Here is a 14,635-nt window from a genome sequence, read left to right on the forward strand (position 1 = left end):
AACACCTACAATACAGTAGTTTTCTTTAAATACACAAAGCATTAGAACATGAAACATATTCTGGTAAATGGGCGGTGTTTGATGTGATTAATGTTCTTGTGGTTTTACCTGTGGGAACCTGAATTCTTCCTCACCAGACTTATAACTTCTTTGGTGTTCCCCACCTCTCCGTCAGTAAAGACAAATAGCTAGGGAGGAGAGTTAACACTCTAAGTTACATCACACCCAGAAGCATTCAGCATGTGTTGAAAGGTCTCACTTACAACGAAAGAAATACAGAACTGAAATATAAAATATCAACAACACATTAGAATTTATTAAACGTATCTAGGAGTAGATTGATACTGTATTATATTATAATATATATTTTTATATTTATATATATTATATTTGTTTATATATATGATGTTGTATGAGATATACACATTTGACCTTTCCAGAGCGTATTTATGTATTAAATTTTTTTCTTGTGATTTCAAATTGCATCATCTGTAAAAAAAAAAAGAAAGAAAAAGTTTAATGGTCTGCATTTGTGATCCTTGTTCAAAACCACTAAAGTCTTTAATTTGAGAGCCCTGCCAAAGTTTGTAACTGCACGTTCCTTTCTCCCCCCTGTCTCCCTGGTCATCACAGTTACAACTGGACCACAGGATTCGATGGCTCCTGCCTCTTCATACTTCATTTCAAACCTATCTGATCGTTGTTTACAGGAAGGGAAGACGTTTGTACCAGGTGACCTCTGTTCCACCTCTTTGGTGCCCTACAGTCTGTCTTTCTCTGCCCGGGTGTCCTCCTCCTCGTCCAGTCTCTAAAGAGAAGTCCAACTGTCCTCTGGACGCTCTCCAGTACCTCAACACAGAGCAAACCCAGCGTCGTGTGGGGGTAGAGGGCTGATGGTCAGCTGTGGATTTCTTCCTCAATACTGAGAACATAATATCTCTTATTTAAGTAGCTGTGTTTTGTGAACTGCAGGTCAAGTTGGCTGGCAGGACACAAGTTTGACAGAGATGTTGAACTGCTGCTGATATTTACAAAGATGCCCCCCATCCCACTGCTGGGTTGAGGCAGGACAAGCCTCTGCCAAGCCTGGTAGTGCAAATTAGGTGAAGGTGTTAGTGCAAGAAGTTCATTATCATCTCTTCCAACTATGTTGAATAAAAATACAAACCAGATTTGTGCTCGTTTTTCGATCTCTCCACTGTGTTTCATGTTCTCTGATGGGTGATCCAGTGGTGATGCGGAGCCTGTACCCGAGTTCCCCCAGGCTGTGATGTCTTCGTTTCCCATGGAGAGTTTGTGTTCTACTGGATAGATCTGGCAGTAGAGTGGGCCCGATAAAGAGTGCCAGGGTATCATTATGTGTTAACTCTGTCAATTAACAGTCCGTGCCTATCTTTCGATCTTATATACTTTTTTCTCTTCCCTAAGGTACTCTGCTGCTCCTGTTGAAGATCTTACAACAGGCTGCTATTTTACACATCTACATTTTGGGTCCACTCATGAACACATCTTCCCGTAAGTCACTGGCTCAGACGCTCAGTCAACCAATGTGTTCCTGTTTCAGTGTTAATGCTTGTATAATGTATGTGGGTGTGTGGCAGTCAGAGTGTGGAAACTGCCAGAAGACCATGGAAGGAGCGCTCGAAACAAGTTGAGGAGATGGACGCCAACTAGAGGAACAGAGATCCTTGAACCCCTCAAACAATTTACAGCCAGCCTATGTCCCAGTCACCTAACAATATACAAACACCACACACCCTACACACACACACACACACACACACACACCACACACAACACACACACACACACACACACACACCCCTACTGTCCTGTTTAACAGGTTCACTCTACAAACCTTTTGCTTTACCATTTTAACTGTAAAAACCAATTGTGTAACTGACCTTTCAAAACACTGCTGAATGCTTCTGGGTGTGATGTAACTTGAGTGTTAACTCTCCTCCCTACTATTGTCTTTACTGACGGAGAGGGGGGGAACACCAAGAAGTTATAAGTCTGGTGAGGAAGAATTCAGTTTCCCACAGGTAAAACCCAAGAACTTAACACATCAAACACCGCCCATTTACCAGAATATGTTTCATTTCTAATCGTTTTGTGTATTTAAAGAAAACTACTGTATTGTAGGTGTTTCTCTTTGGGGGGTGGGGAAGGGGCCACTCTGCTCTTATCACGGGTTGGCCTTGGAAGGGTGATGTTCCTCTCAGTTCCATCACGATGGACTGACAGGATGCACCCAACGTAAGAATTACAACCCATGAAGCGTGTCAAGTAAAAATGCAACAGGACATTAATACGTCAGAAATCCTCGTTCCGGTTAACCTTAAACAACAGGTGAGCATCTCGCATCCTTGCGTTTTGCTCTGCACCCCAGCTGTGGGGCATCTCGTCACAGGGTGATTGCCAAAGGGAGTGCTGTCCTCATCTGCTTTCTCTCTCCACCAATCAGCGCACTTTCCGAGGGTCAAAGGTCACTGGAAGAGTTTTCCATGCCGCCACTCACGACGTAAAGCAGCACCACGTCGAGAGATGACCTACTTCTTTGGATAGATTTGTCAGGTTTTTAATACATTTGAAGGCATTGATTTTATGTAATAATGATATAAGCGATTTCCAACACTGGTATCATTTTCTTCAGAGTTCGAGCGGAGCGGAGGCGGTGTACGTGAAGGTCCAGCCTGCAGGTCCATCCCTCTCAGACCAGGCCACTTCAGTCTCAACACCTGCCAGAGGACCCTGGTTCAAACTCAGGTCCACAGCACTGTGAAATAGGGATTGTAACCTTACATGTATCCTGGTTGTATGTATTCTTTCAAGTTCAAAAAAAGAATATAGGAACTGACCTTCACTATCATACTGTCACTCTACAAGAAAAGATACCTTGAATGTGTAGGTACTGTTAAATAACACTGGTATAATAACTGTAATTGTGTATGTATATATATCATATTAGTTATATATGTGTTAATATAGTATAGATACATGACAATTTATTTTTATATTCAAATTAAATAAAGAAATGCTGCATCTTATAATAAACTCGCACATTAAATGAAAAATGGTAACATTTAAACTGGTGCTGTGAAAGAAACACAAGCCTGTATCCCTGCAGTTTGAACACTTATCGAAAAAACTTATTCTATTCTCTACAATTTTAAACATGTTACAATTACAGTCATTAGTCAATGCTCTATTAAAGCTTAGATTACCTGTATAGATGTCGGTTGCATTTGGTGGAGCTATTTTTTTGTTGGTGCATCACGTTTGATCTTTGCCGCTGCCTAGTAGCAATGAAGCATTGGGTCTGAATGTGATTACCTCACCCGCCCTTTGTGCCGCTTTGCGCACTGCCACATACAGAACCAAAGGCAGATGCCTGACTTCCTCGCACTGGACAGATACTATACAGAGCTGATGTCCTCTAACTGACACTCGCTGACAGGCTTTTTTCGACGCCCCTCTCTGTTTTTCACTGACGGACGTGCAGATTAGGGCTTTGGCATCTTTTAATTGGACGTATTTGACAGATAGTGTATTTTATTTCCTGTACATAATGGCATTGCCCTGGCTGCAACCATCTTCTCACCCAGTGGGTGTTGGGGTTAGGCCTATCCTCTCGTAGGAATCCTGAACAGTGATACACTGGGTAGATAACCAACTAATTAAAAAACTAAAATGGAATGTCTGTGAAAGGTGTAACAATCTCTCCTTCTTCTCAGATTACGTCCACAGGTTTGGCTCTTCGTCGGACTCAATTTCGCTCCTGGAATGAGGAGAAAGCAGCAGAGGAAGCCAAGAAGGTGAAGAAACAGTGTGGAGCTTAGTTGCCATCAGGATGGCAGTGCCTTCAATGCCTCATTGCTGTCACACAAGGAGACGGGAGAGGTGATTCAAGGACCTTGGTCCCAGAAATGTCCCACACCCAGTATAATTTTCCACCACAAAATGTTTATCCCTCTACTAAAGAGCACTTACTTTACTGACTATGAAATATTGTATAAAGACGCATGATGATGACGTGTTTTTACAGTGAGCAAAATCATTGATCATATGCAATCTACAACTCAAGTTTTCATCTGAATTTGATGGCTGGCATTTGATCTCTGCTCACAACAAGTTGCACATCTATCACATGTTCCCATCACTTTTTGGGATATTTGAAAACCTGACCTATTTTTAATGTATTAGTTTTATTGCGTAATCTCATGTCTTGACCCTCTAACATTTTTTTAATTTTTAACTCTTTTAGGGAGTGCCCGGTTGTATGCTTTGCATGTGCAGCCATCCACTACATCCTGTAACATGAATGGTAAGTACGAGTTGAATGGCAGTTACACACACTGTGGGTTTCTAGAAAAAGTAATTGTGTAACTAAAACAAAACCATTTATGGGCAGATTGCTCTTTAGTTTTTGTTCAGCTTGAATGTTAAATACTTTGTTGTACAGTAGGTGTAAGTTTGGTTCAAATAATTGTTTTGGGTTGTCCGGACACATGCAGCGGTGATGGAAGATTGAAGCTGCTGGTTGTTGCAGGAACGCTGTAACCAAACAGAAGTTTATCAAATCTATGAGTGTTTCTAAAGCTGCCAACTTAGATTTGTGCTAGGAAAATATCAGTAGACATATTGCACGGTCATAGACAACAGATGGACTTATTGTTTATTGTGACTGAGTGTGGTATTAATACAGACTCAGGAACCTGGAATCGGAAGTTACAAAAATAAACAAAAACTCATCGTTTTATATAGGCATATTTTAGACAACCTTATTAAAGTTAATTTTCAAACTGTGTTCTATATTTCCTAAAAAAACTAGTACAAATGGAAATTCTTTAATGTTTTAAATTGAATTTGAAATGGCTGATAGCTGAGTCAGTTAGATCTTTTAACGCGCTAGGGTCTGCGTTCTTAGTATGATTGTTCAGCTCAACTTCATATGGACCTAAGTTGCTGTGTTGAAATATGAGATCGTTATTTAATATATATCCGTTAAGATTTTAAAAATAAATTAAATTAATTAGGATCATTTTTCATGTCTGTGTTTAAGTATTTGTATTTTTTTTATCAAACTCTGCCTCAGTGTCCTGGTGCGTGTTAGACAGGAAAAGTTTTCCTGCTTTTATCTGACAAACAAATCATTATCATTTGCAAATCTCCAATCAGTGTGCTTTGGATTGAGTTGAGACTAACATTTGTTCTTTGCTCAGGTGTGTTTTGCACATCTGAACAAATGTTTCCATGCATTTTGGAGATACAGTACTTTTTGATATTCAATGACCACTAATTTTTTTGAACTGCTTGTGTTGGAGTCATGAGCACCCGTGGTTTTGTATAGGTTTTTTTTTTAATAGTCTCAGTATTACCTCATATTTTTTTTGAAATCGTCAAGACCTGATGTCTTTGAGAAGTCCCTCGGTCCTAATTCCAACCGTCCACCTAGGAGGAATTGTTAAAAGTAAAATGCTGAATATCAGTGTAACACACATCATTTCTCTAGTAAAAATCTTACTAATATAACTGACACTGACTCAGATCATCTTAGTCAGTCATGCTCTCCTGAGTATTCTAGGTGACATGGAAACTGGATGTTCGAGTTTAATAATTTGGAATGAATTTTCTGACTTTCATCCAGTGGTATTTTTTTATCCCATCAACTTTTTAACATGTCCATACTTTCATTCGTGACCAATAATCCTTGCAAAACTAACTAAACAACAGCCTCAGTTTAGTCCTTAGAGTAATTATCTTTTCTTGGCTTAGAGATCGAGCATGTTAACATTGTCTTGTGTGCTGTTAACAGTGTAGCATTGTTTCACCTCACCGCTGCTACGAGACAAGGACTGTAGACTCTCTTCAACCTCCTGTCTGGTTTCTTATTAATGTATCTGCAAAATTATCAAAGTCCAAACAGAACAACTTGGTACTTATTAATTAATTTGATACGACATGCAGTTTTCTAATATTGGCACTATTACAACTAATTTATATACAAGAAACTATTTATAAATTTTTAAACTGTTTAAAATTCAATAAAGCTAGCAATTACGGTGAAGACAGCCAGATTACCAAGAAGCAACAATAACATTTCACAAGACATAATTGCACGCTAACCTAATACACTACAACATTCTGTGGTTGTTCTCTGTTGCATCTCAGGGCAAAAAAATTACAGAATTTTATTGATTTCTTACCACACATTACCCACTGTCTGAGTGATGCGGTTGCATTTACGCGTTCTTTACATCCTTTTTTGTTAAATATTTCCACATATATGCAAACTATATTGAGAGCTAGTATCAGAACATTATTATATCAAATCATATGTTCACTAAAGCGCCACATTATATTTGTGCTATGGAAATATCAGTATGCTACTTCACTGCACACAGCACATGGACATGTTTAGTGTGACTGATTGTGTGATATAGTAACAACAGACATCACGTGGACATGAGCAGGAAGTTACAAACTCAACAAACCAAACATGAAAACATATAATTATTTGGTCATTTCCATAGAATAAGTTAGTAGTAAACACCTGGATAAAGGGTTTTCTATTTTTTATTTTAACTGAGTAAACATCACCCTGGGTATAAGAGATTTGATGATTATGTTTTTGTTACAGCTCACTTAACTTCAGATTGGACTGTAAGTTGCTGTGTTGTAATCATGAATCGTTTATTGACATTTATAGCCATTTATATTTGATCCAAGACTAAATTAAATGCATTAATCATTTTTTTATGTAGTGTGTTTAAGTATTTTTATTTCTTTCAAACGGCTAGCCCTAGTTTCTTGTGCAGTTGGTTAGACATGGAGTATTCCTGCTTTTACATGAACAGAAATCTTTGATTCTTTGTTCACAAATCTCCAAATCAGTTGAAATTGTTTTGGAGTTGAAGCTAACTTTGTTCTTTGTTCCCTGTGTGTTGCACCTACTGAACACCATGTTCCATTGCATATTTGAGAAACGTATTTTGAATATTTCAAAGACCTGACATATTTTTTTTAAACTGCTGTTGTAGTCATTGGAACCAGTTGGTCGTTGTATAGAGTTTTTTTTTGCACTATCCCTCCATGGTATTGACCTACTACTTTTTATATGAACTCTTTAAGGCAGAATCCTTCGATTATCCTGAGTCGCTCGTCCTTTCCTTCCTCCCGATTGTGAAGGTAAAGTAAATAGAACAGCTCTACCGCTGATGCCCTAGCCAGGCTGTGGAACTCATATTATGTTAAAAACCTTCATAAAGGGACATTTCTGCTATGGACCTTTTAATTTTCTATTCAGACAATCAAGTTGGCACTTAAACATCATTATATCACAGAAACAAACTAAAAATTAAAAATAAAGTTAATAGTCCATTCTCAAATAGGAGCTTAATATAATTTGAGATATAAACACATTGGCATGCTGACCTGTATTCCCTTACTCACATTTCTACCTGTAGTAATTCCTAAATATGTTTGCCTCAGGAAATCTTTATAATAATCCCCAACAAAGATTTATCTTATTCTTTGCCCTTTGATAGCTCAAACGACAGCTTTCTCATCGCAGCCACCCAAGACACCTTGCTGCAGCTGGGTCTCCCTCCAGAAGGCGTCTGTGCTGCTGGTGTGCTGGGATCCATGCTCTGGCTGCTGCACTGGGAAACCCGACAAGGAGGTGAAAAGCCAAGCCTGCATCAAGTGAGTTAAAGTCACTACAACAACATTACATATTTAATCAATATTTTATTTTATTATTACATTTGAGGAATAATTTTTCCTTTTTTTTTGTTTGTTCTCTTTGATTTTTTTCTCCCTCCTGCAGTTCTGTTCATGTTTGTTTTGACTGTGTGCTTTTTTATGATGAATTAGCAAACCAGGAAGTATGGCCCCATCTGGCTCTCGTCTTGCTCATGGTTTCAAGATGGGGAAGCTCAGGAAGAGTGAGCTTCTGGCTATGAGGCTGTGTCATGGCTCCCGTGCCCGATGGTAATACCAGAATCATACTGTTTAAACTGTTGTTTTTTTGTTTTAATCAGCTGTTTTGCTCACTTGTTTTGTGTTTTATGTTCAGCACCCATGTTGTGACCGAGTGTTGTGGAATCGGAAATGCTCTTTTGGGGTCCATGGCGCTAAGAGACGCCCTGTGAATCTGAGATTTTCATTAGATCTACTTCATTCAGGACTCTTTTAGTGTTCCCTGTCTATGTTTTTTCTCTTGTTTTTAAGTTTTGGTCTTTTGAATCTATACCTTCATGGGGGTCCCAAAATTGTAAAGACTAGTTAATGAAGGTACCTACAGATATTTGTCAAGTTGTTGGTTTCAACTGAAAATAAAACGTGGGATCTTTGAACAAAATGAGCCTTAAAGGATTACCGTTGAGACTTCACACCTGCCTCAGTCATTGTGCAGTAAAACTGTGTGACAACCACCTTACAATGCACTTTAGATCACGTCTAAATGCAAATCAACTTTGAGCCGCGCATTCTTTCTCTCCGCACTTGTACGAAGTTTGAGTCTGCCTGATGGTTTTTTTTTTACTACTAAGTTAGTAACTACTAACTAATGTTTGGTTGAATTACGCTTAGTCTAAGGTATACATATCTTATTACACCTACCGTCAAAATATGGTCACTTAGAATTTTTTGCATTTCCTCCATTATAAACAGAATCACTGCTGAGTCAGTTGCATTGGTTTTTTTTTAACCGGCCTTCCAGCTTTTCAAATTAACATTATTCCTTACATACTTGCAAAAGGATTCTCCCAGTGTTTTCCCTCAGTTAGTTTTTTAAAATGTATTCAGATTAGTACACAAATGTTGCCTCTGGACCATTGGATCTAGGTTGCTGATAATGGCACAATGAAGATTTGAATTAAAAGATCAGCCACCCTCAGATCAGTCGGTGTTTATGTCTATAATCGGAGTGGCATGGAAATTTGTAGTGACCCTAAACTTTTGACCGGTATGTATATATATATACTATATATCTATATATATATATATATATATATATATATATATATATATTATATATAATATATAATACGATATATTATGTTAAGTTTTTTTTTGACATGTAGGAAGGAGAACCCATGATAAGAACGCCTGGAATAACACAAAATGGAAAGACCTAGATCGTAATTCAAGCTCAACCCACCCGGTGCTCTCTTGATGTTAAATCCAGCACTCGGTTCTGGAGGCGCAGTGTTGTGCATTCAGCGTGCTCAACGTGGCGTGCCAAATACGTGACTGTCTTGTCTGTCTGACCTACATCTTTTCTGCTTAGTTTTATCCAAGTTGCCGTTTAACTGTCTCGGACCAATCTGTCCCATCTGTCCTCAGAGTTAGGCTTGTTCCCCTTGGGTTTATTTTTAATAACGTTAGTCCTGTTCCAAAACTATTGTCTTTATGTTTTTTAGGAGTATATCGAGATAGCAAGCAAGCATTTACATTTAGTAGAAAGGCATGTTTCTGTTCTGTCTTTATGATCATTTCTATAACTTGCTGTTAAATCTCAGTAACAAGCCAAAACCTATGACCCAAATATAGTAAAAACACACCGTTTGAGTATAACTTACAGTTGGAAAAAATTGAGACTTCAGAGGGCTCGGAACATATTTTACAACGGACGGTATAAAAAATAATGCCTGGAAAAAAAACATAGGCTAGGTAAAGACATATGAAGCGTATTGACCGTAGACATCTTTATTATGGCATACGCTTTTTGTAACGTAAGACCTAATTCAATTTGTTGAATGATTAATTGTATTTTCTATTGTCCAATTCAATACTATTTTAAATCAAAAAAAACACGTTCACTGATAACAAAAGCGGCGTTGTTTAGCCTAGCTACCAGTTGGCTGTTAGCCAAATTAGTGTTATAGATCTCTGGTCACATCAACTACGAAAATTATGCCTACCTGGGAGTCATTCAAAACTTTAATTTGTTTTGAAAAAGTAATATACATAAATACATATTTGAATTGACTGACGTATTAAATTATATTAATCAACATTATTTCTGAGACAATCAATTGTTCAGCAACATTTTATTTTACCCATTATATTTATATGATGGGTATTTTATTTAAGTTTGTACTGTGTGTACATTGGTGATGTGAACAGCAAATTTATAAAATGGAGCATTATTTTTGGAATTGTTTAACCTTTTTTGTATTTTTTCCTCTCACATGTTAGTCCCTTGGCATACATAGCATGGTGATAATACTGATTATATATGTTTGTGGTGACATCATTGAAAATACCTTTACGACTTTTTATTATTAGTTTTTATAAAAACTATTTTTGAATTGGCTATTTGATGAAAACATCCAGACTATAAGGGGGGGGTGTTATCGTCATTTGTTTGGTTTTGGTGTCTATGTCTTGTCCTTTATGTTTCTGTCCCTGTTTATTCTCTGTTTACTGTTTGATGTCAAGCCTTGTTTGCTCCCTGTGTTTTGGTCTTGTGTCATTCCGTGAGTGTCCGTTTCTGTTTTCCTGTTTTATTTGACAGTCTTTGGGTTATCTGTTTGTTCTGTCAATTTTTTCTTCCCTGTGTTTCCTTCCTGCTCTCGTAGACTTATGGGTTTTCCACCTTATCCCAGCACTTGTGTTACCTGCCTCTTGTTTCCTCGTTTAATTTCTATAGGCTTTTCACCCTAAGGGTCTACCATTGGGTTTCATCCCTTCGCGCATGCACAGTGGTGAAAGATCTTCTGGTCCCGCCCTTGCGTCCACATACGTCCGCCGACTACTGGTATATTACCACAGCAGTGGAACCGTTGCTCCGTCTCCCATTTTCTCTTCACTCTAGCAGTATGACAACAATCGCGACTTCCATCTGTGCCTCGTATTGCCCCTCCTCCGGACCGGCTAAATCCTCAACCGGCCTCTATCCCCCCGGCCTGGCTCCCACCCCGACGCTCCTGCCATTCTTGCCTGCCTGCCATCTAACGAGCTTAACTTGGCTGGCAGACGTTGTTTTTTTCTGGATTGTCAGGCTATGATACAAGGGGATGCCACCGTGGCAACCCAGACCTGCTGAGGAAGTTTTTTTACTGGCACGTAGTCCAATGGCTCCATTCCCTCGATAATGCTCCACCTCCCTTGTAATGCCCTCTCCTTGGATCTGCCGGAGATCATAAAAAGCGGCCGATCAGAAAGCATAGCGCTCCCGCGGAGCCTTTCCTGACCACGCATGACTTATGGATTCAAAGCTGATAACACGGGGGCTAAACTACTCCCATTTCACCTCCCCTTGCCTTGCTTCGAGCGTGTTGGAGACAACTGTGTAAATCTCCTCACTTCTCCTTTAGTTGCAAGGTGGGACGCAGGTTTTTCCCATACACTGTCAAATCAGTGTCTTCATGCAACGCCTTATATCAGTCACGCTGTTGCATGTTGTTTTCGCCTGCAACTCTCCCCCCCTCTTTTGCTCACAGGGGGCTGAGAGAAACATGCTTGTCATAAGTTCCTCACTGCACCATTTTTTCAAGTAATTCATGCACTACTGGGAACAATGACGGAGCTCGTAATCCCCTAGCCAAGTCACTACTATGGGGCACGTCTTTTATCAGAATAAAACTATCTGATACAGCCCTAATAGCCCTGGACGTGCCATCGAGAAAATTAGTCGAACTAACGTTCTCTTTTGGGCCCTGTGTCGCAGGTGCATGGACTACATCAGCTTTGACCTAACCCACTAGCGTAGCCCTTATGTCATTGTTTTGTCAAGTTTCTATTGTATGTGTTTTTCATGTTTTCTGTTTGTTTTATCTGCTTCCCTGTTTTTGTTTTGAAATCCCACTGTTTGGTTGACATCTTGGTCATTGTCTTCCTGCCTTTGTCTGCTTTCCCCAGCTCTATAATATTATCATCTTCGCCCCTAAGTTGATTTCACCTTTGTACTTCAGCTTACCCTCTCCCACTTGAAAGACTCACCATCCCACTCACCTCTGCCAATTGGATATGTTACTCTTTCCAGCGTTTTGTTCGGTTTTGCTTCCCCAGTTTTTTTGACTTTTTTCCTACCTGAGTGTTATTGGACTGCTGTCTGTTATGACGACGATTACTGCTGCTGCTTGCTGTACTGTTTCCTGTCATTGTCTTGTTGAAAATACAGTACTTACCTTTTATTCACCTTTTGAGTCGTGCTAGTGCAATCTGGCCACAATGACACAGCTGACTACTGTATGATTTCAGAGTTGGATTTGTGCTGATGACTCTCTCTTCCTTTTGACTGGTGGTGCTCAAGCACTGTGGACAGGAGGCTAACAGTGAGTACGGGGACAGGAGTTATATTGTAGTACAGCTCAAGAGATGGAATCAGCAAACCATGGTAAAAGACTTTTTTTTTTTTTTTTTTTTTTTTTTTTTTTGTTTTTCTTTTTTTTTGTCCTTTTTTATTCCCCTTGGGTGAAGATTCTTCATCTCCAATCCTACTCTTCCACCTGCTAATAAGTTTGATTTATGTTAGCCTGTTTCTCAGCCACTAGCAGTTATGGGTTTACAGTTTGTTGTTTTTCATAAACCATCCTGCTCCCTGTTTTCTACTTCCCCAAGCGTGTCACTTCTACTGACGGAGAGCCAGAAACCGTTTGTGACGTTGTTTTCAGTTATGCTGTTATGAGTGTTTAAGAGGGCTGAGGAGGCCAGAGCAGCCAGCCCTCTGCTGGAGGGGAAAGGTCTAGCACAGCACCTAACAGCTCCCCTGAACTCCTTCTTGTCGCTCTAACGCTACTGTTCTGCGGGCAACCCCGACACTAAACCGTCCTATGTAGGACCCGCCTGGCTATATCTCTGGACATAATACGAAGGTCAACATGGCTCCCAATCCATGTCCCAGCCCAACCTCTCTCAAGTCCTGAGTCCTCGATTTCCCATCAAATCCGCAGGTGGACACGTCGGCTAATTTTCTCAGACCGTGGAGGCCACAAAGGAGAGTGTGGTTGGATATGGGTCCCACTAAACATCCCCCTCCCCGCTCTTCAACCTCTCTCACCCTGACCGTGTGCTGTCCAGCGGACTGGGCATGTGTTGTCCAGCAGATTGGAACGCATGCTTTCCAGCCACCCGGGGGGCCTTGGTGCTGTGCAGGTCCCGGAGCCCTCAGTGCTGGGCCGTGGCCTGGAGCCCTCGGTGGCTGTGCATCGGGCCGGCCCCTTGGTGCTGTGCAGCCTTCAGTACCTTCTGCTGACTGCAGCGGTCCCAGAACCTCAGCCAACGTCATACTCCAAACTTGCTCCCAGAGTCTTGCTGACATGTATCCTTGTTGGTGACACGCCGACCCGATCCTGTTGCTTGTTTGCTGACTCTGGTTCCACCTGGTTCAGCCCAGCTGACTTTTGCTGTCCTCCAGCAGCTGACCCGTTGCCCTGTCTGCCAGCCAAGCTGACCGTCGCCCTGCCTAGCTCTCATGGTTCTTGTCTTTGGCGTCGCTTGTGTCTCATAGTGGAGTCAGCAATCACACCGTTCTGCCGGCCTCCAGGGCCTTAGACGCTTCCCCCCAGCCTTCGAGAGGCGTCCAACGACCTGCAGAGGGGTTTTGCCTCCGCCGCACAGCCGTCCTTAGAGACTGCCTTTGCGTGCCTCCTCCAAAGGGTTCGCAATCCGTCTCCAGGGTATCTTGCCTCGTGCTCGGCTTGCCAGAGGGATAACTCCTTCGCAGCTGCCTCTAAGGGAATTTGCCCACGCCGGCCAATCTCCAAAGGGATTTGCTGTCACCCACGGCCCTCCATATGGGTATCGCTTGTTGCCCAACGTCTCGAGAAGGGAAAACCTTTGCAAGAATGCCTCCACGGGATATTGCCTTCATGCCTCGGTCGCCAGAGAGCTCTGCCTTTGCTCTCCGTCGACCGTCTGAGGAATACTGCCATTTGCCGTCCTGCTTTGGCCCTCCAGAGGGTACAGCCTAACCCCGCATGTTTTCGGCCGCCTGAGTAGCTTTAACCTTCGCCGGCAGTTGGCCTCCGGAAGTGTCTGCTTTGCTGCGTGCCGCGGCACTCTGTTCCCAATGCCGACTGGCCCAAGTCCAAATTGGTCACTGTCCCTTGTTCCCTGGGTTGCCCTCCATTTCCACGCCCATGGACTTTTGGTTCTCCTCCCTCTTGGACCTCCTACCCCGTGATACTAGGGGTGAAGCCTATATGAAAGCAACAATTTTTATTGTAACTCCAGATTCTGGGGGGGGGGGGGAGATACAGTGCGTGGCCCCCAAGGTTCAGGCCACCTGCTGTGCTGTTCCGCGTCCTGTTTCCTTTCATCTCTATTTCTGGTTTTTCTCTGCTTTTGTTTTTGGTTCCCTGTTCTGTTTTTCACATCTGGATTTAGTTTTTGCCTCCCCTCTCAGGACTTTGTTTGTACTTGCTGTTTTATTAAATAAAACCCTCAAGCTAAACTTATGCCTGCCTGCTCTCTGCACTTTGGCCACCATCCCATGCAACACTCGACATCTTAGCATTTATCCCTACAGTCTCAACTCTTCTTTGTTTACAGTACGATGTTACTGCTGTGGTCTGCTATCTTCCCGGAGGAAACCGGTACAGAGCGTCGTGTAACCAACAAAATTGTCAGACTGGTCTTCATTACCTTTTGTTGTACTTATTTATGCAAACTGTGAAATCAA

General features: G+C 41.3%; 1 long non-coding RNA gene across 1 annotated transcript in view; it reads left to right on the forward strand.

Annotated features, from left to right (window-relative positions):
- LOC116687097 (uncharacterized) overlaps positions 1 to 1,728 on the forward strand; it is a 22,208-nt gene extending 20,480 nt beyond the window's left edge. Inside the window, exons 2-3 of the long non-coding RNA XR_004331461.1 lie at positions 1,429 to 1,515; positions 1,602 to 1,728. This is a non-coding gene — a long non-coding RNA (uncharacterized LOC116687097). The remainder of the gene's footprint in view (positions 1 to 1,428; positions 1,516 to 1,601) is intronic.
- Positions 1,729 to 14,635: the final 12,907 nt, after the last annotated feature.

The sequence above is a fragment of the Etheostoma spectabile genome, chromosome 3 (assembly GCF_008692095.1).
Source record: "Etheostoma spectabile isolate EspeVRDwgs_2016 chromosome 3, UIUC_Espe_1.0, whole genome shotgun sequence".
Taxonomy (NCBI): domain Eukaryota; kingdom Metazoa; phylum Chordata; class Actinopteri; order Perciformes; family Percidae; genus Etheostoma; species Etheostoma spectabile.